The sequence below is a fragment of the Ambystoma mexicanum genome, unplaced genomic scaffold (assembly GCF_040938575.1).
Source record: "Ambystoma mexicanum isolate Mex_15411 unplaced genomic scaffold, UKY_AmexF1_1 Mex_scaf34, whole genome shotgun sequence".
Taxonomy (NCBI): domain Eukaryota; kingdom Metazoa; phylum Chordata; class Amphibia; order Caudata; family Ambystomatidae; genus Ambystoma; species Ambystoma mexicanum.
In genome coordinates this window covers 1,064,398-1,089,664 of record NW_027182449.1, presented here as the reverse complement: position 1 = coordinate 1,089,664, position 25,267 = coordinate 1,064,398, and the positions used below count along the sequence as shown (strand labels likewise).

General features: G+C 53.6%; 5 non-coding genes across 5 annotated transcripts; all 5 read right to left on the bottom strand.

The window, feature by feature from the left end:
• Positions 1-4,349: 4,349 nt before the first annotated feature.
• Positions 4,350-4,468, bottom strand: LOC138558745 (5S ribosomal RNA). Its single transcript, XR_011298865.1, has one exon. It is a non-coding gene; the product is annotated as a 5S ribosomal RNA (ribosomal RNA).
• Positions 4,469-8,889: 4,421 nt separating this feature from the next.
• Positions 8,890-9,008, bottom strand: LOC138558989 (5S ribosomal RNA). Its single transcript, XR_011299107.1, has one exon. It is a non-coding gene; the product is annotated as a 5S ribosomal RNA (ribosomal RNA).
• A 3,114-nt stretch (positions 9,009-12,122) lies between these two features.
• LOC138558744 (5S ribosomal RNA) lies at positions 12,123-12,241 on the bottom strand. Its single transcript, XR_011298864.1, has one exon. It is a non-coding gene; the product is annotated as a 5S ribosomal RNA (ribosomal RNA).
• Positions 12,242-15,366: 3,125 nt separating this feature from the next.
• LOC138558743 (5S ribosomal RNA) lies at positions 15,367-15,485 on the bottom strand. The gene has a single exon (XR_011298863.1). It is a non-coding gene; the product is annotated as a 5S ribosomal RNA (ribosomal RNA).
• A 5,723-nt stretch (positions 15,486-21,208) lies between these two features.
• LOC138558742 (5S ribosomal RNA) lies at positions 21,209-21,327 on the bottom strand. Its single transcript, XR_011298862.1, has one exon. It is a non-coding gene; the product is annotated as a 5S ribosomal RNA (ribosomal RNA).
• Between the last annotated feature and the right edge of the window lie 3,940 nt (positions 21,328-25,267).

The window sequence follows — 25,267 nt, the reverse complement described above, 5'->3', positions numbered from 1 at the left end:
ACCATATCGGGCTGGTGACCTACAAGTCCAGGAAAGAAGCAGGCCCAGTAACAGCAGCTGAGGCCCCCAGCCCAGCCCAGCCCAGGCAGGCATCAGCTTAAGGCTGACTCTCTACCCCACTGCTGCCCCAAGTTGGTTTGGCAAAAGTTTGCAAAGAAGCTGCCCGTGAATTTACCTCAAGCCACACTAGCACTCACCCAGGCGTCAGTTCCTTACAAAAATAGAAAGCACCTCTAAAAAAAGAAGAAATAAACACACACACAATTTTCCTGCTGCGGTCTCCTCGACTCTTTGGAAGGCAGAGGGCGATGTTGGTTGAGGCCTTACCTTCTCAGGCTGGCGGCCTACAAGTCCAGGAAAGAAGCAGGCCCAGTAACAGCAACTGAGGCCCCCAGCCCAGCCACGCCTAGGCAGGCATCAGCGGAAGGCTGACTCTCTACCCCAGTGCTGCCCCAAGTTGGTTTGGCAAAAGTTTGCAAAGAAGCTGCCCGTAAATTTACCTCAAGCCACACTAGCACTCACCCAGGCGTCGGTTCCTTACAAAAATAGAAAGCATCTCTAAAAAAAGAAGAAATACACACACACAATTTTCCTGCTGGGGGCTCCTCGACGCTTTGGAAGGCAGAGGGTGATGTTGGTTGAGGCCCTTACCATATCGGGCTGGTGACCTACAAGTCCAGGAAAGAAGCAGGCCCAGTAACAGCAGCTGAGGCCCCCAGCCCAGCCCAGGCAGGCATCAGCTTAAGGCTGACTCTCTACCCCACTGCTGCCCCAAGTTGGTTTGGCAAAAGTTTGCAAAGAAGCTGCCCGTGAATTTACCTCAAGCCACACTAGCACTCACCCAGGCGTCAGTTCCTTACAAAAATAGAAAGCACCTCTAAAAAAAGAAGAAATAAACACACACACAATTTTCCTGCTGCGGTCTCCTCGACTCTTTGGAAGGCAGAGGGCGATGTTGGTTGAGGCCCTTACCATATCGGGCTGGTGACCTACAAGTCCAGGAAAGAAGCAGGCCCAGTAACAGCAGCTGAGGCCCCCAGCCCAGCCACGCCTAGGCAGGCATCAGCAGAAGGCTGACTCTCTACCCCACTGCTGCCCCAAGTTGGTTTGGCAAAAGTTTGCAAAGAAGATGCCTGTAAATTTAACTCACGCCACACTAGCACTCACCCAGGCGTCAGTTCCTTACAAAAATAGAAAGCACCTCTAAAAAAAGAAGAAATAAACACACACACAATTTTCCTGCTGCGGTCTCCTCGACTCTTTGGAAGGCAGAGGGCGATGTTGGTTGAGGCCTTACCTTCTCAGGCTGGCGGCCTACAAGTCCAGGAAAGAAGCAGGCCCAGTAACAGCAACTGAGGCCCCCAGCCCAGCCACGCCTAGGCAGGCATCAGCGGAAGGCTGACTCTCTACCCCAGTGCTGCCCCAAGTTGGTTTGGCAAAAGTTTGCAAAGAAGCTGCCCGTAAATTTACCTCAAGCCACACTAGCACTCACCCAGGCGTCGGTTCCTTACAAAAATAGAAAGCATCTCTAAAAAAAGAAGAAATACACACACATAATTTTCCTGCTGGGGGCTCCTCGACGCTTTGGAAGGCAGAGGGTGATGTTGGTTGAGGCCCTTACCATATCGGGCTGGTGACCTACAAGTCCAGGAAAGAAGCAGGCCCAGTAACAGCAGCTGAGGCCCCCAGCCCAGCCCAGCCCAGGCAGGCATCAGCTTAAGGCTGACTCTCTACCCCACTGCTGCCCCAAGTTGGTTTGGCAAAAGTTTGCAAAGAAGCTGCCCGTGAATTTACCTCAAGCCACACTAGCACTCACCCAGGCGTCAGTTCCTTACAAAAATAGAAAGCACCTCTAAAAAAAGAAGAAATAAACACACACACAATTTTCCTGCTGCGGTCTCCTCGACTCTTTGGAAGGCAGAGGGCGATGTTGGTTGAGGCCTTACCTTCTCAGGCTGGCGGCCTACAAGTCCAGGAAAGAAGCAGGCCCAGTAACAGCAACTGAGGCCCCCAGCCCAGCCACGCCTAGGCAGGCATCAGCGGAAGGCTGACTCTCTACCCCAGTGCTGCCCCAAGTTGTTTTGGCAAAAGTTTGCAAAGAAGCTGCCCGTAAATTTACCTCAAGCCACACTAGCACTCACCCAGGCGTCGGTTCCTTACAAAAATAGAAAGCATCTCTAAAAAAGAAGAAATAAACACACACACAATTTTCCTGCTGGGGACTCCTCGACTCTTTGGAAGGCAGAGGGCGATGTTGGTTGAGGCCCTTACTTTCTCCGGCTGGTGGCCTACAAGTCCAGGAAAGAAGCAGGCCCAGTAACAGCAGCTGAGGCCCCCAGCCCAGCCACGCCTAGGCAGGCATCAGCAGAAGGCTGACTCTCTACCCCACTGCTGCCCCAAGTTGGTTTGGCAAAAGTTTGCAAAGAAGATGCCTGTAAATTTAACTCACGCCACACTAGCACTCACCCAGGCGTCAGTTCCTTACAAAAATAGAAAGCACCTCTAAAAAAAGAAGAAATAAACACACACACAATTTTCCTGCTGCGGTCTCCTCGACTCTTTGGAAGGCAGAGGGCGATGTTGGTTGAGGCCTTACCTTCTCAGGCTGGCGGCCTACAAGTCCAGGAAAGAAGCAGGCCCAGTAACAGCAACTGAGGCCCCCAGCCCAGCCACGCCTAGGCAGGCATCAGCGGAAGGCTGACTCTCTACCCCAGTGCTGCCCCAAGTTGGTTTGGCAAAAGTTTGCAAAGAAGCTGCCCGTAAATTTACCTCAAGCCACACTAGCACTCACCCAGGCGTCGGTTCCTTACAAAAATAGAAAGCATCTCTAAAAAAAGAAGAAATACACACACACAATTTTACTGCTGGGGACACCTCGACTCTTTGGAAGGCAGAGGGCGATGTTGGTTGAGGCCCTTACCTTCTCGGGCTGGTGGCCTACAAGTCCAGGAAAGAAGCAGGCCCAGTAACAGCAGCTGAGGCCCCCAGACCAGCCCAGCCCAGGCAGGCATCAGCAGAAGGCTGACTCTCTACCCCACTGCTGCTCCAAGTTGGTTTGGCAAAAGTTTGCAAAGAAGATGCCTGTAAATTTAGCTCACGCCACACTAGCACTCACCCAGGCGTCGTTTCCTTACAAAAATAGAAAGCATCTCTAAAAAAGAAGAAATAAACACACACACAATTTTCCTGCTGGGGACTCCTCGACTCTTTGGAAGGCAGAGGGCGATGTTGGTTGAGGCCCTTACTTTCTCCGGCTGGTGGCCTACAAGTCCAGGAAAGAAGCAGGCCCAGTAACAGCAGCTGAGGCCCCCAGCCCAGCCACGCCTAGGCAGGCATCAGCAGAAGGCTGACTCTCTACCCCACTGCTGCCCCAAGTTGGTTTGGCAAAAGTTTGCAAAGAAGCTGCCCGTGAATTTACCTCAAGCCACACTAGCACTCACCCAGGCGTCAGTTCCTTACAAAAATAGAAAGAATCTCTAAAAAAGAAGAAATAAACACACACACAATTTTCCTGCTTCTATCCCCTCGACTCCTTGGAAGGCGGAGGGCAACCTTCGCCGCTGGTGGCCTTCACATGCAGGAAAGAAGCACACCCAGGAACAGCAGCTGAGGCTCCCAGCCCAGGCAGGCTTCAGCTGAAGGCCGACTTGGGAAGCACTGAGGCCAGACCCTGGGCTCCTGGGTCCCTCGGTTGAAGGCTCGAGGCCAGACCCCTTGGCTCCTGTGTCCCTTGGCTGAAGGCTCGACCAGTGCTCGACCAGGCTCGATCAGGCGAGATATTAGGTAGCATGGGGCCCAGCTGGGACTTCTAGGAAGCTTAGGGTGACGGCCGCTTCTGCCCCATCATCCAGAGGCCTGGCTATGGAGAGGCATGATGTGGCCTCCCTCCCTTCCTGCCTCTTGTAGGCACTTCTCCCCCGTGAGCACTTCCCGCTCCAGGTGTCCCCTTGTCTCCCAGGGTGCACTCTTCCTCTAGAGCCCACATATGCAGATGAGGCCCATCCACTTGCCTCCCCTAGCTGTAGGGGGCCTTGCGCGTCCACTGGAGAGAAAACGGGGAGACGCTGGAGGTGCTTTGCCAGGGACACGAGTGGCCCTTTCTGGCTGCATCCACCCACCCGAGGCGGCAAGCTGCTGCCCTGGCTTCAGTCTCCTGCTGCTGCTGCTCCAAGTTAGTTTGGCGACAACGTGTCCGCCTCTGACGGGGCTCTGCATTGGAGCGAGGGCTGCTGTCTGCCCCTGTGCCTTTTTCACGCGCCGTGTTTGTTAAAATTAAAAGCGGAATGGAGGAAAAATGTAGTTCAAGACGGAGAAGACGAACGCCGCCTATCGGGCACAGAGTAGCAAAATGCCTACAGCACCTGGTATTCCCAGGCGGTCTCCCATCCAAGTACTAACCAGGCCCGACCCTGCTTAGCTTCCGAGATCGGACGAGATCGGGCGCATTCAGGGTGGTATGGCCGTAGGCGAAGAGTGCGCCGATTCCGAGCCTCTTGTGCTGTGTCGGCTCCTCCGACGTCCACTGCCCTCTTGCAAGGCTGAACGCTGTCCTCTGCAGTGTGCTTCTGCCCTTCTTTTTGCCTCAAGCTCAGGAGCCACAGCTGCCAGCTTGGAAAAGCAACGAGCAGCTCCATGCACCCACTTTTGAAATACCCACTTGCCTACTCATGTTTGCAAAGAAAGTGTCTGTAAATTCAGGCCAAGCCACACTTGCACTCACTCACCCAAGCATCCGTTCCTTACAAAACTTTAAAAAAAAACTCGGAAAGAAAGATGGAAATAAACACACACACAATTTTCCTGCTGGGGGCTCCTCGACGCTTTGGAAGGCAGAGGGTGATGTTGGTTGAGGCCCTTACCATATCGGGCTGGTGACCTACAAGTCCAGGAAAGAAGCAGGCCCAGTAACAGCAGCTGAGGCCCCCAGCCCAGCCCAGCCCAGGCAGGCATCAGCTTAAGGCTGACTCTCTACCCCACTGCTGCCCCAAGTTGGTTTGGCAAAAGTTTGCAAAGAAGCTGCCCGTGAATTTACCTCAAGCCACACTAGCACTCACCCAGGCGTCAGTTCCTTACAAAAATAGAAAGCACCTCTAAAAAAAGAAGAAATAAACACACACACAATTTTCCTGCTGCGGTCTCCTCGACTCTTTGGAAGGCAGAGGGCGATGTTGGTTGAGGCCTTACCTTCTCAGGCTGGCGGCCTACAAGTCCAGGAAAGAAGCAGGCCCAGTAACAGCAACTGAGGCCCCCAGCCCAGCCACGCCTAGGCAGGCATCAGCGGAAGGCTGACTCTCTACCCCAGTGCTGCCCCAAGTTGTTTTGGCAAAAGTTTGCAAAGAAGCTGCCCGTAAATTTACCTCAAGCCACACTAGCACTCACCCAGGCGTCGGTTCCTTACAAAAATAGAAAGCATCTCTAAAAAAGAAGAAATAAACACACACACAATTTTCCTGCTGGGGACTCCTCGACTCTTTGGAAGGCAGAGGGCGATGTTGGTTGAGGCCCTTACTTTCTCCGGCTGGTGGCCTACAAGTCCAGGAAAGAAGCAGGCCCAGTAACAGCAGCTGAGGCCCCCAGCCCAGCCACGCCTAGGCAGGCATCAGCAGAAGGCTGACTCTCTACCCCACTGCTGCCCCAAGTTGGTTTGGCAAAAGTTTGCAAAGAAGATGCCTGTAAATTAAACTCACGCCACACTAGCACTCACCCAGGCGTCAGTTCCTTACAAAAATAGAAAGCACCTCTAAAAAAAGAAGAAATAAACACACACACAATTTTCCTGCTGCGGTCTCCTCGACTCTTTGGAAGGCAGAGGGCGATGTTGGTTGAGGCCTTACCTTCTCAGGCTGGCGGCCTACAAGTCCAGGAAAGAAGCAGGCCCAGTAACAGCAACTGAGGCCCCCAGCCCAGCCACGCCTAGGCAGGCATCAGCGGAAGGCTGACTCTCTACCCCAGTGCTGCCCCAAGTTGGTTTGGCAAAAGTTTGCAAAGAAGCTGCCCGTAAATTTACCTCAAGCCACACTAGCACTCACCCAGGCGTCGGTTCCTTACAAAAATAGAAAGCATCTCTAAAAAAAGAAGAAATACACACACACAATTTTCCTGCTGGGGGCTCCTCGACGCTTTGGAAGGCAGAGGGTGATGTTGGTTGAGGCCCTTACCATATCGGGCTGGTGACCTACAAGTCCAGGAAAGAAGCAGGCCCAGTAACAGCAGCTGAGGCCCCCAGCCCAGCCCAGCCCAGGCAGGCATCAGCTTAAGGCTGACTCTCTACCCCACTGCTGCCCCAAGTTGGTTTGGCAAAAGTTTGCAAAGAAGCTGCCCGTGAATTTACCTCAAGCCACACTAGCACTCACCCAGGCGTCAGTTCCTTACAAAAATAGAAAGCACCTCTAAAAAAAGAAGAAATAAACACACACACAATTTTCCTGCTGCGGTCTCCTCGACTCTTTGGAAGGCAGAGGGCGATGTTGGTTGAGGCCTTACCTTCTCAGGCTGGCGGCCTACAAGTCCAGGAAAGAAGCAGGCCCAGTAACAGCAACTGAGGCCCCCAGCCCAGCCACGCCTAGGCAGGCATCAGCGGAAGGCTGACTCTCTACCCCAGTGCTGCCCCAAGTTGTTTTGGCAAAAGTTTGCAAAGAAGCTGCCCGTAAATTTACCTCAAGCCACACTAGCACTCACCCAGGCGTCGGTTCCTTACAAAAATAGAAAGCATCTCTAAAAAAGAAGAAATAAACACACACACAATTTTCCTGCTGGGGACTCCTCGACTCTTTGGAAGGCAGAGGGCGATGTTGGTTGAGGCCCTTACTTTCTCCGGCTGGTGGCCTACAAGTCCAGGAAAGAAGCAGGCCCAGTAACAGCAGCTGAGGCCCCCAGCCCAGCCACGCCTAGGCAGGCATCAGCAGAAGGCTGACTCTCTACCCCACTGCTGCCCCAAGTTGGTTTGGCAAAAGTTTGCAAAGAAGATGCCTGTAAATTTAACTCACGCCACACTAGCACTCACCCAGGCGTCAGTTCCTTACAAAAATAGAAAGCACCTCTAAAAAAAGAAGAAATAAACACACACACAATTTTCCTGCTGCGGTCTCCTCGACTCTTTGGAAGGCAGAGGGCGATGTTGGTTGAGGCCTTACCTTCTCAGGCTGGCGGCCTACAAGTCCAGGAAAGAAGCAGGCCCAGTAACAGCAACTGAGGCCCCCAGCCCAGCCACGCCTAGGCAGGCATCAGCGGAAGGCTGACTCTCTACCCCAGTGCTGCCCCAAGTTGGTTTGGCAAAAGTTTGCAAAGAAGCTGCCCGTAAATTTACCTCAAGCCACACTAGCACTCACCCAGGCGTCGGTTCCTTACAAAAATAGAAAGCATCTCTAAAAAAAGAAGAAATACACACACACAATTTTCCTGCTGGGGACACCTCGACTCTTTGGAAGGCAGAGGGCGATGTTGGTTGAGGCCCTTACCTTCTCGGGCTGGTGGCCTACAAGTCCAGGAAAGAAGCAGGCCCAGTAACAGCAGCTGAGGCCCCCAGACCAGCCCAGCCCAGGCAGGCATCAGCAGAAGGCTGACTCTCTACCCCACTGCTGCTCCAAGTTGGTTTGGCAAAAGTTTGCAAAGAAGATGCCTGTAAATTTAGCTCACGCCACACTAGCACTCACCCAGGCGTTGTTTCCTTACAAAAATAGAAAGCATCTCTAAAAAAGAAGAAATAAACACACACACAATTTTCCTGCTGGGGACTCCTCGACTCTTTGGAAGGCAGAGGGCGATGTTGGTTGAGGCCCTTACTTTCTCCGGCTGGTGGCCTACAAGTCCAGGAAAGAAGCAGGCCCAGTAACAGCAGCTGAGGCCCCCAGCCCAGCCACGCCTAGGCAGGCATCAGCAGAAGGCTGACTCTCTACCCCACTGCTGCCCCAAGTTGGTTTGGCAAAAGTTTGCAAAGAAGCTGCCCGTGAATTTACCTCAAGCCACACTAGCACTCACCCAGGCGTCAGTTCCTTACAAAAATAGAAAGAATCTCTAAAAAAGAAGAAATAAACACACACACAATTTTCCTGCTTCTATCCCCTCGACTCCTTGGAAGGCGGAGGGCAACCTTCGCCGCTGGTGGCCTTCACATGCAGGAAAGAAGCACACCCAGGAACAGCAGCTGAGGCTCCCAGCCCAGGCAGGCTTCAGCTGAAGGCCGACTTGGGAAGCACTGAGGCCAGACCCTGGGCTCCTGGGTCCCTCGGTTGAAGGCTCGAGGCCAGACCCCTTGGCTCCTGTGTCCCTTGGCTGAAGGCTCGACCAGTGCTCGACCAGGCTCGATCAGGCGAGATATTAGGTAGCATGGGGCCCAGCTGGGACTTCTAGGAAGCTTAGGGTGACGGCCGCTTCTGCCCCATCATCCAGAGGCCTGGCTATGGAGAGGCATGATGTGGCCTCCCTCCCTTCCTGCCTCTTGTAGGCACTTCTCCCCCGTGAGCACTTCCCGCTCCAGGTGTCCCCTTGTCTCCCAGGGTGCACTCTTCCTCTAGAGCCCACATATGCAGATGAGGCCCATCCACTTGCCTCCCCTAGCTGTAGGGGGCCTTGCGCGTCCACTGGAGAGAAAACGGGGAGACGCTGGAGGTGCTTTGCCAGGGACACGAGTGGCCCTTTCTGGCTGCATCCACCCACCCGAGGCGGCAAGCTGCTGCCCTGGCTTCAGTCTCCTGCTGCTGCTGCTGCTCCAAGTTAGTTTGGCGACAACGTGTCCGCCTCTGACGGGGCTCTGCATTGGAGCGAGGGCTGCTGTCTGCCCCTGTGCCTTTTTCACGCGCCGTGTTTGTTAAAATTAAAAGCGGAATGGAGGAAAAATGTAGTTCAAGACGGAGAAGACGAACGCCGCCTATCGGGCACAGAGTAGCAAAATGCCTACAGCACCTGGTATTCCCAGGCGGTCTCCCATCCAAGTACTAACCAGGCCCGACCCTGCTTAGCTTTCGAGATCGGACGAGATCGGGCGCATTCAGGGTGGTATGGCCGTAGGCGAAGAGTGCGCCGATTCCGAGCCTCTTGTGCTGTGTCGGCTCCTCCGACGTCCACTGCCCTCTTGCAAGGCTGAACGCTGTCCTCTGCAGTGTGCTTCTGCCCTTCTTTTTGCCTCAAGCTCAGGAGCCACAGCTGCCAGCTTGGAAAAGCAACGAGCAGCTCCATGCACCCACTTTTGAAATACCCACTTGCCTACTCATGTTTGCAAAGAAAGTGTCTGTAAATTCAGGCCAAGCCACACTTGCACTCACTCACCCAAGCATCCGTTCCTTACAAAACTTTAAAAAAAAACTCGGAAAGAAAGATGGAAATAAACACACACACAATTTTCCTGCTGGGGGCTCCTCGACGCTTTGGAAGGCAGAGGGTGATGTTGGTTGAGGCCCTTACCATATCGGGCTGGTGACCTACAAGTCCAGGAAAGAAGCAGGCCCAGTAACAGCAGCTGAGGCCCCCAGCCCAGCCCAGCCCAGGCAGGCATCAGCTTAAGGCTGACTCTCTACCCCACTGCTGCCCCAAGTTGGTTTGGCAAAAGTTTGCAAAGAAGCTGCCCGTGAATTTACCTCAAGCCACACTAGCACTCACCCAGGCGTCAGTTCCTTACAAAAATAGAAAGCACCTCTAAAAAAAGAAGAAATAAACACACACACAATTTTCCTGCTGCGGTCTCCTCGACTCTTTGGAAGGCAGAGGGCGATGTTGGTTGAGGCCTTACCTTCTCAGGCTGGCGGCCTACAAGTCCAGGAAAGAAGCAGGCCCAGTAACAGCAACTGAGGCCCCCAGCCCAGCCACGCCTAGGCAGGCATCAGCGGAAGGCTGACTCTCTACCCCAGTGCTGCCCCAAGTTGGTTTGGCAAAAGTTTGCAAAGAAGCTGCCCGTAAATTTACCTCAAGCCACACTAGCACTCACCCAGGCGTCGGTTCCTTACAAAAATAGAAAGCATCTCTAAAAAAGAAGAAATAAACACACACACAATTTTCCTGCTGGGGACTCCTCGACTCTTTGGAAGGCAGAGGGCGATGTTGGTTGAGGCCCTTACTTTCTCCGGCTGGTGGCCTACAAGTCCAGGAAAGAAGCAGGCCCAGTAACAGCAGCTGAGGCCCCCAGCCCAGCCACGCCTAGGCAGGCATCAGCAGAAGGCTGACTCTCTACCCCACTGCTGCCCCAAGTTGGTTTGGCAAAAGTTTGCAAAGAAGATGCCTGTAAATTTAACTCACGCCACACTAGCACTCACCCAGGCGTCAGTTCCTTACAAAAATAGAAAGCACCTCTAAAAAAAGAAGAAATAAACACACACACAATTTTCCTGCTGCGGTCTCCTCGACTCTTTGGAAGGCAGAGGGCGATGTTGGTTGAGGCCTTACCTTCTCAGGCTGGCGGCCTACAAGTCCAGGAAAGAAGCAGGCCCAGTAACAGCAACTGAGGCCCCCAGCCCAGCCACGCCTAGGCAGGCATCAGCGGAAGGCTGACTCTCTACCCCAGTGCTGCCCCAAGTTGGTTTGGCAAAAGTTTGCAAAGAAGCTGCCCGTAAATTTACCTCAAGCCACACTAGCACTCACCCAGGCGTCGGTTCCTTACAAAAATAGAAAGCATCTCTAAAAAAAGAAGAAATACACACACACAATTTTCCTGCTGGGGACACCTCGACTCTTTGGAAGGCAGAGGGCGATGTTGGTTGAGGCCCTTACCTTCTCGGGCTGGTGGCCTACAAGTCCAGGAAAGAAGCAGGCCCAGTAACAGCAGCTGAGGCCCCCAGACCAGCCCAGCCCAGGCAGGCATCAGCAGAAGGCTGACTCTCTACCCCACTGCTGCTCCAAGTTGGTTTGGCAAAAGTTTGCAAAGAAGATGCCTGTAAATTTAGCTCACGCCACACTAGCACTCACCCAGGCGTCGTTTCCTTACAAAAATAGAAAGCATCTCTAAAAAAGAAGAAATAAACACACACACAATTTTCCTGCTGGGGACTCCTCGACTCTTTGGAAGGCAGAGGGCGATGTTGGTTGAGGCCCTTACTTTCTCCGGCTGGTGGCCTACAAGTCCAGGAAAGAAGCAGGCCCAGTAACAGCAGCTGAGGCCCCCAGCCCAGCCACGCCTAGGCAGGCATCAGCAGAAGGCTGACTCTCTACCCCACTGCTGCCCCAAGTTGGTTTGGCAAAAGTTTGCAAAGAAGCTGCCCGTGAATTTACCTCAAGCCACACTAGCACTCACCCAGGCGTCAGTTCCTTACAAAAATAGAAAGAATCTCTAAAAAAGAAGAAATAAACACACACACAATTTTCCTGCTTCTATCCCCTCGACTCCTTGGAAGGCGGAGGGCAACCTTCGCCGCTGGTGGCCTTCACATGCAGGAAAGAAGCACACCCAGGAACAGCAGCTGAGGCTCCCAGCCCAGGCAGGCTTCAGCTGAAGGCCGACTTGGGAAGCACTGAGGCCAGACCCTGGGCTCCTGGGTCCCTCGGTTGAAGGCTCGAGGCCAGACCCCTTGGCTCCTGTGTCCCTTGGCTGAAGGCTCGACCAGGCTCGATCAGGCGAGATATTAGGTAGCATGGGGCCCAGCTGGGACTTCTAGGAAGCTTAGGGTGACGGCCGCTTCTGCCCCATCATCCAGAGGCCTGGCTATGGAGAGGCATGATGTGGCCTCCCTCCCTTCCTGCCTCTTGTAGGCACTTCTCCCCCGTGAGCACTTCCCGCTCCAGGTGTCCCCTTGTCTCCCAGGGTGCACTCTTCCTCTAGAGCCCACATATGCAGATGAGGCCCATCCACTTGCCTCCCCTAGCTGTAGGGGGCCTTGCGCGTCCACTGGAGAGAAAACGGGGAGACGCTGGAGGTGCTTTGCCAGGGACACGAGTGGCCCTTTCTGGCTGCATCCACCCACCCGAGGCGGCAAGCTGCTGCCCTGGCTTCAGTCTCCTGCTGCTGCTGCTGCTGCTCCAAGTTAGTTTGGCGACAACGTGTCCGCCTCTGACGGGGCTCTGCATTGGAGCGAGGGCTGCTGTCTGCCCCTGTGCCTTTTTCACGCGCCGTGTTTGTTAAAATTAAAAGCGGAATGGAGGAAAAATGTAGTTCAAGACGGAGAAGACGAACGCCGCCTATCGGGCACAGAGTAGCAAAATGCCTACAGCACCTGGTATTCCCAGGCGGTCTCCCATCCAAGTACTAACCAGGCCCGACCCTGCTTAGCTTCCGAGATCGGACGAGATCGGGCGCATTCAGGGTGGTATGGCCGTAGGCGAAGAGTGCGCCGATTCCGAGCCTCTTGTGCTGTGTCGGCTCCTCCGACGTCCACTGCCCTCTTGCAAGGCTGAACGCTGTCCTCTGCAGTGTGCTTCTGCCCTTCTTTTTGCCTCAAGCTCAGGAGCCACAGCTGCCAGCTTGGAAAAGCAACGAGCAGCTCCATGCACCCACTTTTGAAATACCCACTTGCCTACTCATGTTTGCAAAGAAAGTGTCTGTAAATTCAGGCCAAGCCACACTTGCACTCACTCACCCAAGCATCCGTTCCTTACAAAACTTTTAAAAAAAACTCGGAAAGAAAGATGGAAATAAACACACACACAATTTTCCTGCTGGGGGCTCCTCGACGCTTTGGAAGGCAGAGGGTGATGTTGGTTGAGGCCCTTACCATATCGGGCTGGTGACCTACAAGTCCAGGAAAGAAGCAGGCCCAGTAACAGCAGCTGAGGCCCCCAGCCCAGCCCAGCCCAGGCAGGCATCAGCTTAAGGCTGACTCTCTACCCCACTGCTGCCCCAAGTTGGTTTGGCAAAAGTTTGCAAAGAAGCTGCCCGTGAATTTACCTCAAGCCACACTAGCACTCACCCAGGCGTCAGTTCCTTACAAAAATAGAAAGCACCTCTAAAAAAAGAAGAAATAAACACACACACAATTTTCCTGCTGCGGTCTCCTCGACTCTTTGGAAGGCAGAGGGCGATGTTGGTTGAGGCCTTACCTTCTCAGGCTGGCGGCCTACAAGTCCAGGAAAGAAGCAGGCCCAGTAACAGCAACTGAGGCCCCCAGCCCAGCCACGCCTAGGCAGGCATCAGCGGAAGGCTGACTCTCTACCCCAGTGCTGCCCCAAGTTGTTTTGGCAAAAGTTTGCAAAGAAGCTGCCCGTAAATTTACCTCAAGCCACACTAGCACTCACCCAGGCGTCGGTTCCTTACAAAAATAGAAAGCATCTCTAAAAAAGAAGAAATAAACACACACACAATTTTCCTGCTGGGGACTCCTCGACTCTTTGGAAGGCAGAGGGCGATGTTGGTTGAGGCCCTTACTTTCTCCGGCTGGTGGCCTACAAGTCCAGGAAAGAAGCAGGCCCAGTAACAGCAGCTGAGGCCCCCAGCCCAGCCACGCCTAGGCAGGCATCAGCAGAAGGCTGACTCTCTACCCCACTGCTGCCCCAAGTTGGTTTGGCAAAAGTTTGCAAAGAAGATGCCTGTAAATTTAACTCACGCCACACTAGCACTCACCCAGGCGTCAGTTCCTTACAAAAATAGAAAGCACCTCTAAAAAAAGAAGAAATAAACACACACACAATTTTCCTGCTGCGGTCTCCTCGACTCTTTGGAAGGCAGAGGGCGATGTTGGTTGAGGCCTTACCTTCTCAGGCTGGCGGCCTACAAGTCCAGGAAAGAAGCAGGCCCAGTAACAGCAACTGAGGCCCCCAGCCCAGCCACGCCTAGGCAGGCATCAGCGGAAGGCTGACTCTCTACCCCAGTGCTGCCCCAAGTTGGTTTGGCAAAAGTTTGCAAAGAAGCTGCCCGTAAATTTACCTCAAGCCACACTAGCACTCACCCAGGCGTCGGTTCCTTACAAAAATAGAAAGCATCTCTAAAAAAAGAAGAAATACACACACACAATTTTCCTGCTGGGGACACCTCGACTCTTTGGAAGGCAGAGGGCGATGTTGGTTGAGGCCCTTACCTTCTCGGGCTGGTGGCCTACAAGTCCAGGAAAGAAGCAGGCCCAGTAACAGCAGCTGAGGCCCCCAGACCAGCCCAGCCCAGGCAGGCATCAGCAGAAGGCTGACTCTCTACCCCACTGCTGCTCCAAGTTGGTTTGGCAAAAGTTTGCAAAGAAGATGCCTGTAAATTTAGCTCACGCCACACTAGCACTCACCCAGGCGTCGTTTCCTTACAAAAATAGAAAGCATCTCTAAAAAAGAAGAAATAAACACACACACAATTTTCCTGCTGGGGACTCCTCGACTCTTTGGAAGGCAGAGGGCGATGTTGGTTGAGGCCCTTACTTTCTCCGGCTGGTGGCCTACAAGTCCAGGAAAGAAGCAGGCCCAGTAACAGCAGCTGAGGCCCCCAGCCCAGCCACGCCTAGGCAGGCATCAGCAGAAGGCTGACTCTCTACCCCACTGCTGCCCCAAGTTGGTTTGGCAAAAGTTTGCAAAGAAGCTGCCCGTGAATTTACCTCAAGCCACACTAGCACTCACCCAGGCGTCAGTTCCTTACAAAAATAGAAAGAATCTCTAAAAAAGAAGAAATAAACACACACACAATTTTCCTGCTTCTATCCCCTCGACTCCTTGGAAGGCGGAGGGCAACCTTCGCCGCTGGTGGCCTTCACATGCAGGAAAGAAGCACACCCAGGAACAGCAGCTGAGGCTCCCAGCCCAGGCAGGCTTCAGCTGAAGGCCGACTTGGGAAGCACTGAGGCCAGACCCTGGGCTCCTGGGTCCCTCGGTTGAAGGCTCGAGGCCAGACCCCTTGGCTCCTGTGTCCCTTGGCTGAAGGCTCGACCAGTGCTCGACCAGGCTCGATCAGGCGAGATATTAGGTAGCATGGGGCCCAGCTGGGACTTCTAGGAAGCTTAGGGTGACGGCCGCTTCTGCCCCATCATCCAGAGGCCTGGCTATGGAGAGGCATGATGTGGCCTCCCTCCCTTCCTGCCTCTTGTAGGCACTTCTCCCCCGTGAGCACTTCCCGCTCCAGGTGTCCCCTTGTCTCCCAGGGTGCACTCTTCCTCTAGAGCCCACATATGCAGATGAGGCCCATCCACTTGCCTCCCCTAGCTGTAGGGGGCCTTGCGCGTCCACTGGAGAGAAAACGGGGAGACGCTGGAGGTGCTTTGCCAGGGACACGAGTGGCCCTTTCTGGCTGCATCCACCCACCCGAGGCGGCAAGCTGCTGCCCTGGCTTCAGTCTCCTGCTGCTGCTGCTGCTGCTCCAAGTTAGTTTGGCGACAACGTGTCCGCCTCTGACGGGGCTCTGCATTGGAGCGAGGGCTGCTGTCTGCCCCTGTGCCTTTTTCACGCGCCGTGTTTGTTAAAATTAAAAGCGGAATGGAGGAAAAATGTAGTTCAAGACGGAGAAGACGAACGCCGCCTATCGGGCACAGAGTAGCAAAATGCCTACAGCACCTGGTATTCCCAGGCGGTCTCCCATCCAAGTACTAACCAGGCCCGACCCTGCTTAGCTTCCGAGATCGGACGAGATCGGGCGCATTCAGGGTGGTATGGCCGTAGGCGAAGAGTGCGCCGATTCCGAGCCTCTTGTGCTGTGTCGGCTCCTCCGACGTCCACTGCCCTCTTGCAAGGCTGAACGCTGTCCTCTGCAGTGTGCTTCTGCCCTTCTTTTTGCCTCAAGCTCAGGAGCCACAGCTGCCAGCTTGGAAAAGCAACGAGCAGCTCCATGCACCCACTTTTGAAATACCCACTTGCCTACTCATGTTTGCAAAGAAAGTGTCTGTAAATTCAGGCCAAGCCACACTTGCACTCACTCACCCAAGCATCCGTTCCTTACAAAACTTTTAAAAAAAACTCGGAAAGAAAGATGGAAATAAACACACACACAATTTTCCTGCTGGGGGCTCCTCGACGCTTTGGAAGGCAGAGGGTGATGTTGGTTGAGGCCCTTACCATATCGGGCTGGTGACCTACAAGTCCAGGAAAGAAGCAGGCCCAGTAACAGCAGCTGAGGCCCCCAGCCCAGCCCAGCCCAGGCAGGCATCAGCTTAAGGCTGACTCTCTACCCCACTGCTGCCCCAAGTTGGTTTGGCAAAAGTTTGCAAAGAAGCTGCCCGTGAATTTACCTCAAGCCACACTAGCACTCACCCAGGCGTCAGTTCCTTACAAAAATAGAAAGCACCTCTAAAAAAAGAAGAAATAAACACACACACAATTTTCCTGCTGCGGTCTCCTCGACTCTTTGGAAGGCAGAGGGCGATGTTGGTTGAGGCCTTACCTTCTCAGGCTGGCGGCCTACAAGTCCAGGAAAGAAGCAGGCCCAGTAACAGCAACTGAGGCCCCCAGCCCAGCCACGCCTAGGCAGGCATCAGCGGAAGGCTGACTCTCTACCCCAGTGCTGCCCCAAGTTGTTTTGGCAAAAGTTTGCAAAGAAGCTGCCCGTAAATTTACCTCAAGCCACACTAGCACTCACCCAGGCGTCGGTTCCTTACAAAAATAGAAAGCATCTCTAAAAAAGAAGAAATAAACACACACACAATTTTCCTGCTGGGGACTCCTCGACTCTTTGGAAGGCAGAGGGCGATGTTGGTTGAGGCCCTTACTTTCTCCGGCTGGTGGCCTACAAGTCCAGGAAAGAAGCAGGCCCAGTAACAGCAGCTGAGGCCCCCAGCCCAGCCACGCCTAGGCAGGCATCAGCAGAAGGCTGACTCTCTACCCCACTGCTGCCCCAAGTTGGTTTGGCAAAAGTTTGCAAAGAAGATGCCTGTAAATTTAACTCACGCCACACTAGCACTCACCCAGGCGTCAGTTCCTTACAAAAATAGAAAGCACCTCTAAAAAAAGAAGAAATAAACACACACACAATTTTCCTGCTGCGGTCTCCTCGACTCTTTGGAAGGCAGAGGGCGATGTTGGTTGAGGCCTTACCTTCTCAGGCTGGCGGCCTACAAGTCCAGGAAAGAAGCAGGCCCAGTAACAGCAACTGAGGCCCCCAGCCCAGCCACGCCTAGGCAGGCATCAGCGGAAGGCTGACTCTCTACCCCAGTGCTGCCCCAAGTTGGTTTGGCAAAAGTTTGCAAAGAAGCTGCCCGTAAATTTACCTCAAGCCACACTAGCACTCACCCAGGCGTCGGTTCCTTACAAAAATAGAAAGCATCTCTAAAAAAAGAAGAAATACACACACACAATTTTCCTGCTGGGGGCTCCTCGACGCTTTGGAAGGCAGAGGGTGATGTTGGTTGAGGCCCTTACCATATCGGGCTGGTGACCTACAAGTCCAGGAAAGAAGCAGGCCCAGTAACAGCAGCTGAGGCCCCCAGCCCAGCCCAGCCCAGGCAGGCATCAGCTTAAGGCTGACTCTCTACCCCACTGCTGCCCCAAGTTGGTTTGGCAAAAGTTTGCAAAGAAGCTGCCCGTGAATTTACCTCAAGCCACACTAGCACTCACCCAGGCGTCAGTTCCTTACAAAAATAGAAAGCACCTCTAAAAAAAGAAGAAATAAACACACACACAATTTTCCTGCTGCGGTCTCCTCGACTCTTTGGAAGGCAGAGGGCGATGTTGGTTGAGGCCTTACCTTCTCAGGCTGGCGGCCTACAAGTCCAGGAAAGAAGCAGGCCCAGTAACAGCAACTGAGGCCCCCAGCCCAGCCACGCCTAGGCAGGCATCAGCGGAAGGCTGACTCTCTACCCCAGTGCTGCCCCAAGTTGTTTTGGCAAAAGTTTGCAAAGAAGCTGCCCGTAAATTTACCTCAAGCCACACTAGCACTCACCCAGGCGTCGGTTCCTTACAAAAATAGAAAGCATCTCTAAAAAAGAAGAAATAAACACACACACAATTTTCCTGCTGGGGACTCCTCGACTCTTTGGAAGGCAGAGGGCGATGTTGGTTGAGGCCCTTACTTTCTCCGGCTGGTGGCCTACAAGTCCAGGAAAGAAGCAGGCCCAGTAACAGCAGCTGAGGCCCCCAGCCCAGCCACGCCTAGGCAGGCATCAGCAGAAGGCTGACTCTCTACCCCACTGCTGCCCCAAGTTGGTTTGGCAAAAGTTTGCAAAGAAGATGCCTGTAAATTTAACTCACGCCACACTAGCACTCACCCAGGCGTCAGTTCCTTACAAAAATAGAAAGCACCTCTAAAAAAAGAAGAAATAAACACACACACAATTTTCCTGCTGCGGTCTCCTCGACTCTTTGGAAGGCAGAGGGCGATGTTGGTTGAGGCCTTACCTTCTCAGGCTGGCGGCCTACAAGTCCAGGAAAGAAGCAGGCCCAGTAACAGCAACTGAGGCCCCCAGCCCAGCCACGCCTAGGCAGGCATCAGCGGAAGGCTGACTCTCTACCCCAGTGCTGCCCCAAGTTGGTTTGGCAAAAGTTTGCAAAGAAGCTGCCCGTAAATTTACCTCAAGCCACACTAGCACTCACCCAGGCGTCGGTTCCTTACAAAAATAGAAAGCATCTCTAAAAAAAGAAGAAATACACACACACAATTTTCCTGCTGGGGGCTCCTCGACGCTTTGGAAGGCAGAGGGTGATGTTGGTTGAGGCCCTTACCATATCGGGCTGGTGACCTACAAGTCCAGGAAAGAAGCAGGCCCAGTAACAGCAGCTGAGGCCCCCAGCCCAGCCCAGCCCAGGCAGGCATCAGCTTAAGGCTGACTCTCTACCCCACTGCTGCCCCAAGTTGGTTTGGCAAAAGTTTGCAAAGAAGCTGCCCGTGAATTTACCTCAAGCCACACTAGCACTCACCCAGGCGTCAGTTCCTTACAAAAATAGAAAGCACCTCTAAAAAAAGAAGAAATAAACACACACACAATTTTCCTGCTGCGGTCTCCTCGACTCTTTGGAAGGCAGAGGGCGATGTTGGTTGAGGCCTTACCTTCTCAGGCTGGCGGCCTACAAGTCCAGGAAAGAAGCAGGCCCAGTAACAGCAACTGAGGCCCCCAGCCCAGCCACGCCTAGGCAGGCATCAGCGGAAGGCTGACTCTCTACCCCAGTGCTGCCCCAAGTTGTTTTGGCAAAAGTTTGCAAAGAAGCTGCCCGTAAATTTACCTCAAGCCACACTAGCACTCACCCAGGCGTCGGTTCCTTACAAAAATAGAAAGCATCTCTAAAAAAGAAGAAATAAACACACACACAATTTTCCTGCTGGGGACTCCTCGACTCTTTGGAAGGCAGAGGGCGATGTTGGTTGAGGCCCTTACTTTCTCCGGCTGGTGGCCTACAAGTCCAGGAAAGAAGCAGGCCCAGTAACAGCAGCTGAGGCCCCCAGCCCAGCCACGCCTAGGCAGGCATCAGCAGAAGGCTGACTCTCTACCCCACTGCTGCCCCAAGTTGGTTTGGCAAAAGTTTGCAAAGAAGATGCCTGTAAATTTAACTCACGCCACACTAGCACTCACCCAGGCGTCAGTTCCTTACAAAAATAGAAAGCACCTCTAAAAAAAGAAGAAATAAACACACACACAATTTTCCTGCTGCGGTCTCCTCGACTCTTTGGAAGGCAGAGGGCGATGTTGGTTGAGGCCTTACCTTCTCAGGCTGGCGGCCTACAAGTCCAGGAAAGAAGCAGGCCCAGTAACAGCAACTGAGGCCCCCAGCCCAGCCACGCCTAGGCAGGCATCAGCGGAAGGCTGACTCTCTACCCCAGTGCTGCCCCAAGTTGGTTTGGCAAAAGTTTGCAAAGAAGCTGCCCGTAAATTTACCTCAAGCCACACTAGCACTCACCCAGGCGTCGGTTCCTTACAAAAATAGAAAGCATCTCTAAAAAAAGAAGAAATACACACACACAATTTTACTGCTGGGGACACCTCGACTCTTTGGAAGGCAGAGGGCGATGTTGGTTGAGGCCCTTACCTTCTCGGGCTGGTGGCCTACAAGTCCAGGAAAGAAGCAGGCCCAGTAACAGCAGCTGAGGCCCCCAGACCAGCCCAGCCCAGGCAGGCATCAGCAGAAGGCTGACTCTCTACCCCACTGCTGCTCCAAGTTGGTTTGGCAAAAGTTTGCAAAGAAGATGCCTGTAAATTTAGCTCACGCCACACTAGCACTCACCCAGGCGTCGTTTCCTTACAAAAATAGAAAGCATCTCTAAAAAAGAAGAAATAAACACACACACAATTTTCCTGCTGGGGACTCCTCGACTCTTTGGAAGGCAGAGGGCGATGTTGGTTGAGGCCCTTACTTTCTCCGGCTGGTGGCCTACAAGTCCAGGAAAGAAGCAGGCCCAGTAACAGCAGCTGAGGCCCCCAGCCCAGCCACGCCTAGGCAGGCATCAGCAGAAGGCTGACTCTCTACCCCACTGCTGCCCCAAGTTGGTTTGGCAAAAGTTTGCAAAGAAGCTGCCCGTGAATTTACCTCAAGCCACACTAGCACTCACCCAGGCGTCAGTTCCTTACAAAAATAGAAAGAATCTCTAAAAAAGAAGAAATAAACACACACACAATTTTCCTGCTTCTATCCCCTCGACTCCTTGGAAGGCGGAGGGCAACCTTCGCCGCTGGTGGCCTTCACATGCAGGAAAGAAGCACACCCAGGAACAGCAGCTGAGGCTCCCAGCCCAGGCAGGCTTCAGCTGAAGGCCGACTTGGGAAGCACTGAGGCCAGACCCTGGGCTCCTGGGTCCCTCGGCTGAAGGCTCGAGGCCAGACCCCTTGGCTCCTGTGTCCCTTGGCTGAAGGCTCGACCAGTGCTCGACCAGGCTCGATCAGGCGAGATATTAGGTAGCATGGGGCCCAGCTGGGACTTCTAGGAAGCTTAGGGTGACGGCCGCTTCTGCCCCATCATCCAGAGGCCTGGCTATGGAGAGGCATGATGTGGCCTCCCTCCCTTCCTGCCTCTTGTAGGCACTTCTCCCCCGTGAGCACTTCCCGCTCCAGGTGTCCCCTTGTCTCCCAGGGTGCACTCTTCCTCTAGAGCCCACATATGCAGATGAGGCCCATCCACTTGCCTCCCCTAGCTGTAGGGGGCCTTGCGCGTCCACTGGAGAGAAAACGGGGAGACGCTGGAGGTGCTTTGCCAGGGACACGAGTGGCCCTTTCTGGCTGCATCCACCCACCCGAGGCGGCAAGCTGCTGCCCTGGCTTCAGTCTCCTGCTGCTGCTGCTGCTGCTCCAAGTTAGTTTGGCGACAACGTGTCCGCCTCTGACGGGGCTCTGCATTGGAGCGAGGGCTGCTGTCTGCCCCTGTGCCTTTTTCACGCGCCGTGTTTGTTAAAATTAAAAGCGGAATGGAGGAAAAATGTAGTTCAAGACGGAGAAGACGAACGCCGCCTATCGGGCACAGAGTAGCAAAATGCCTACAGCACCTGGTATTCCCAGGCGGTCTCCCATCCAAGTACTAACCAGGCCCGACCCTGCTTAGCTTCCGAGATCGGACGAGATCGGGCGCATTCAGGGTGGTATGGCCGTAGGCGAAGAGTGCGCCGATTCCGAGCCTCTTGTGCTGTGTCGGCTCCTCCGACGTCCACTGCCCTCTTGCAAGGCTGAACGCTGTCCTCTGCAGTGTGCTTCTGCCCTTCTTTTTGCCTCAAGCTCAGGAGCCACAGCTGCCAGCTTGGAAAAGCAACGAGCAGCTCCATGCACCCACTTTTGAAATACCCACTTGCCTACTCATGTTTGCAAAGAAAGTGTCTGTAAATTCAGGCCAAGCCACACTTGCACTCACTCACCCAAGCATCCGTTCCTTACAAAACTTTTAAAAAAAACTCGGAAAGAAAGATGGAAATAAACACACACACAATTTTCCTGCTGGGGGCTCCTCGACGCTTTGGAAGGCAGAGGGTGATGTTGGTTGAGGCCCTTACCATATCGGGCTGGTGACCTACAAGTCCAGGAAAGAAGCAGGCCCAGTAACAGCAGCTGAGGCCCCCAGCCCAGCCCAGCCCAGGCAGGCATCAGCTTAAGGCTGACTCTCTACCCCACTGCTGCCCCAAGTTGGTTTGGCAAAAGTTTGCAAAGAAGCTGCCCGTGAATTTACCTCAAGCCACACTAGCACTCACCCAGGCGTCAGTTCCTTACAAAAATAGAAAGCACCTCTAAAAAAAGAAGAAATAAACACACACACAATTTTCCTGCTGCGGTCTCCTCGACTCTTTGGAAGGCAGAGGGCGATGTTGGTTGAGGCCTTACCTTCTCAGGCTGGCGGCCTACAAGTCCAGGAAAGAAGCAGGCCCAGTAACAGCAACTGAGGCCCCCAGCCCAGCCACGCCTAGGCAGGCATCAGCGGAAGGCTGACTCTCTACCCCAGTGCTGCCCCAAGTTGTTTTGGCAAAAGTTTGCAAAGAAGCTGCCCGTAAATTTACCTCAAGCCACACTAGCACTCACCCAGGCGTCGGTTCCTTACAAAAATAGAAAGCATCTCTAAAAAAGAAGAAATAAACACACACACAATTTTCCTGCTGGGGACTCCTCGACTCTTTGGAAGGCAGAGGGCGATGTTGGTTGAGGCCCTTACTTTCTCCGGCTGGTGGCCTACAAGTCCAGGAAAGAAGCAGGCCCAGTAACAGCAGCTGAGGCCCCCAGCCCAGCCACGCCTAGGCAGGCATCAGCAGAAGGCTGACTCTCTACCCCACTGCTGCCCCAAGTTGGTTTGGCAAAAGTTTGCAAAGAAGATGCCTGTAAATTTAACTCACGCCACACTAGCACTCACCCAGGCGTCAGTTCCTTACAAAAATAGAAAGCACCTCTAAAAAAAGAAGAAATAAACACACACACAATTTTCCTGCTGCGGTCTCCTCGACTCTTTGGAAGGCAGAGGGCGATGTTGGTTGAGGCCTTACCTTCTCAGGCTGGCGGCCTACAAGTCCAGGAAAGAAGCAGGCCCAGTAACAGCAACTGAGGCCCCCAGCCCAGCCACGCCTAGGCAGGCATCAGCGGAAGGCTGACTCTCTACCCCAGTGCTGCCCCAAGTTGGTTTGGCAAAAGTTTGCAAAGAAGCTGCCCGTAAATTTACCTCAAGCCACACTAGCACTCACCCAGGCGTCGGTTCCTTACAAAAATAGAAAGCATCTCTAAAAAAAGAAGAAATACACACACATAATTTTCCTGCTGGGGGCTCCTCGACGCTTTGGAAGGCAGAGGGTGATGTTGGTTGAGGCCCTTACCATATCGGGCTGGTGACCTACAAGTCCAGGAAAGAAGCAGGCCCAGTAACAGCAGCTGAGGCCCCCAGCCCAGCCCAGCCCAGGCAGGCATCAGCTTAAGGCTGACTCTCTACCCCACTGCTGCCCCAAGTTGGTTTGGCAAAAGTTTGCAAAGAAGCTGCCCGTGAATTTACCTCAAGCCACACTAGCACTCACCCAGGCGTCAGTTCCTTACAAAAATAGAAAGCACCTCTAAAAAAAGAAGAAATAAACACACACACAATTTTCCTGCTGCGGTCTCCTCGACTCTTTGGAAGGCAGAGGGCGATGTTGGTTGAGGCCTTACCTTCTCAGGCTGGCGGCCTACAAGTCCAGGAAAGAAGCAGGCCCAGTAACAGCAACTGAGGCCCCCAGCCCAGCCACGCCTAGGCAGGCATCAGCGGAAGGCTGACTCTCTACCCCAGTGCTGCCCCAAGTTGTTTTGGCAAAAGTTTGCAAAGAAGCTGCCCGTAAATTTACCTCAAGCCACACTAGCACTCACCCAGGCGTCGGTTCCTTACAAAAATAGAAAGCATCTCTAAAAAAGAAGAAATAAACACACACACAATTTTCCTGCTGGGGACTCCTCGACTCTTTGGAAGGCAGAGGGCGATGTTGGTTGAGGCCCTTACTTTCTCCGGCTGGTGGCCTACAAGTCCAGGAAAGAAGCAGGCCCAGTAACAGCAGCTGAGGCCCCCAGCCCAGCCACGCCTAGGCAGGCATCAGCAGAAGGCTGACTCTCTACCCCACTGCTGCCCCAAGTTGGTTTGGCAAAAGTTTGCAAAGAAGATGCCTGTAAATTTAACTCACGCCACACTAGCACTCACCCAGGCGTCAGTTCCTTACAAAAATAGAAAGCACCTCTAAAAAAAGAAGAAATAAACACACACACAATTTTCCTGCTGCGGTCTCCTCGACTCTTTGGAAGGCAGAGGGCGATGTTGGTTGAGGCCTTACCTTCTCAGGCTGGCGGCCTACAAGTCCAGGAAAGAAGCAGGCCCAGTAACAGCAACTGAGGCCCCCAGCCCAGCCACGCCTAGGCAGGCATCAGCGGAAGGCTGACTCTCTACCCCAGTGCTGCCCCAAGTTGGTTTGGCAAAAGTTTGCAAAGAAGCTGCCCGTAAATTTACCTCAAGCCACACTAGCACTCACCCAGGCGTCGGTTCCTTACAAAAATAGAAAGCATCTCTAAAAAAAGAAGAAATACACACACACAATTTTACTGCTGGGGACACCTCGACTCTTTGGAAGGCAGAGGGCGATGTTGGTTGAGGCCCTTACCTTCTCGGGCTGGTGGCCTACAAGTCCAGGAAAGAAGCAGGCCCAGTAACAGCAGCTGAGGCCCCCAGACCAGCCCAGCCCAGGCAGGCATCAGCAGAAGGCTGACTCTCTACCCCACTGCTGCTCCAAGTTGGTTTGGCAAAAGTTTGCAAAGAAGATGCCTGTAAATTTAGCTCACGCCACACTAGCACTCACCCAGGCGTCGTTTCCTTACAAAAATAGAAAGCATCTCTAAAAAAGAAGAAATAAACACACACACAATTTTCCTGCTGGGGACTCCTCGACTCTTTGGAAGGCAGAGGGCGATGTTGGTTGAGGCCCTTACTTTCTCCGGCTGGTGGCCTACAAGTCCAGGAAAGAAGCAGGCCCAGTAACAGCAGCTGAGGCCCCCAGCCCAGCCACGCCTAGGCAGGCATCAGCAGAAGGCTGACTCTCTACCCCACTGCTGCCCCAAGTTGGTTTGGCAAAAGTTTGCAAAGAAGCTGCCCGTGAATTTACCTCAAGCCACACTAGCACTCACCCAGGCGTCAGTTCCTTACAAAAATAGAAAGAATCTCTAAAAAAGAAGAAATAAACACACACACAATTTTCCTGCTTCTATCCCCTCGACTCCTTGGAAGGCGGAGGGCAACCTTCGCCGCTGGTGGCCTTCACATGCAGGAAAGAAGCACACCCAGGAACAGCAGCTGAGGCTCCCAGCCCAGGCAGGCTTCAGCTGAAGGCCGACTTGGGAAGCACTGAGGCCAGACCCTGGGCTCCTGGGTCCCTCGGTTGAAGGCTCGAGGCCAGACCCCTTGGCTCCTGTGTCCCTTGGCTGAAGGCTCGACCAGTGCTCGACCAGGCTCGATCAGGCGAGATATTAGGTAGCATGGGGCCCAGCTGGGACTTCTAGGAAGCTTAGGGTGACGGCCGCTTCTGCCCCATCATCCAGAGGCCTGGCTATGGAGAGGC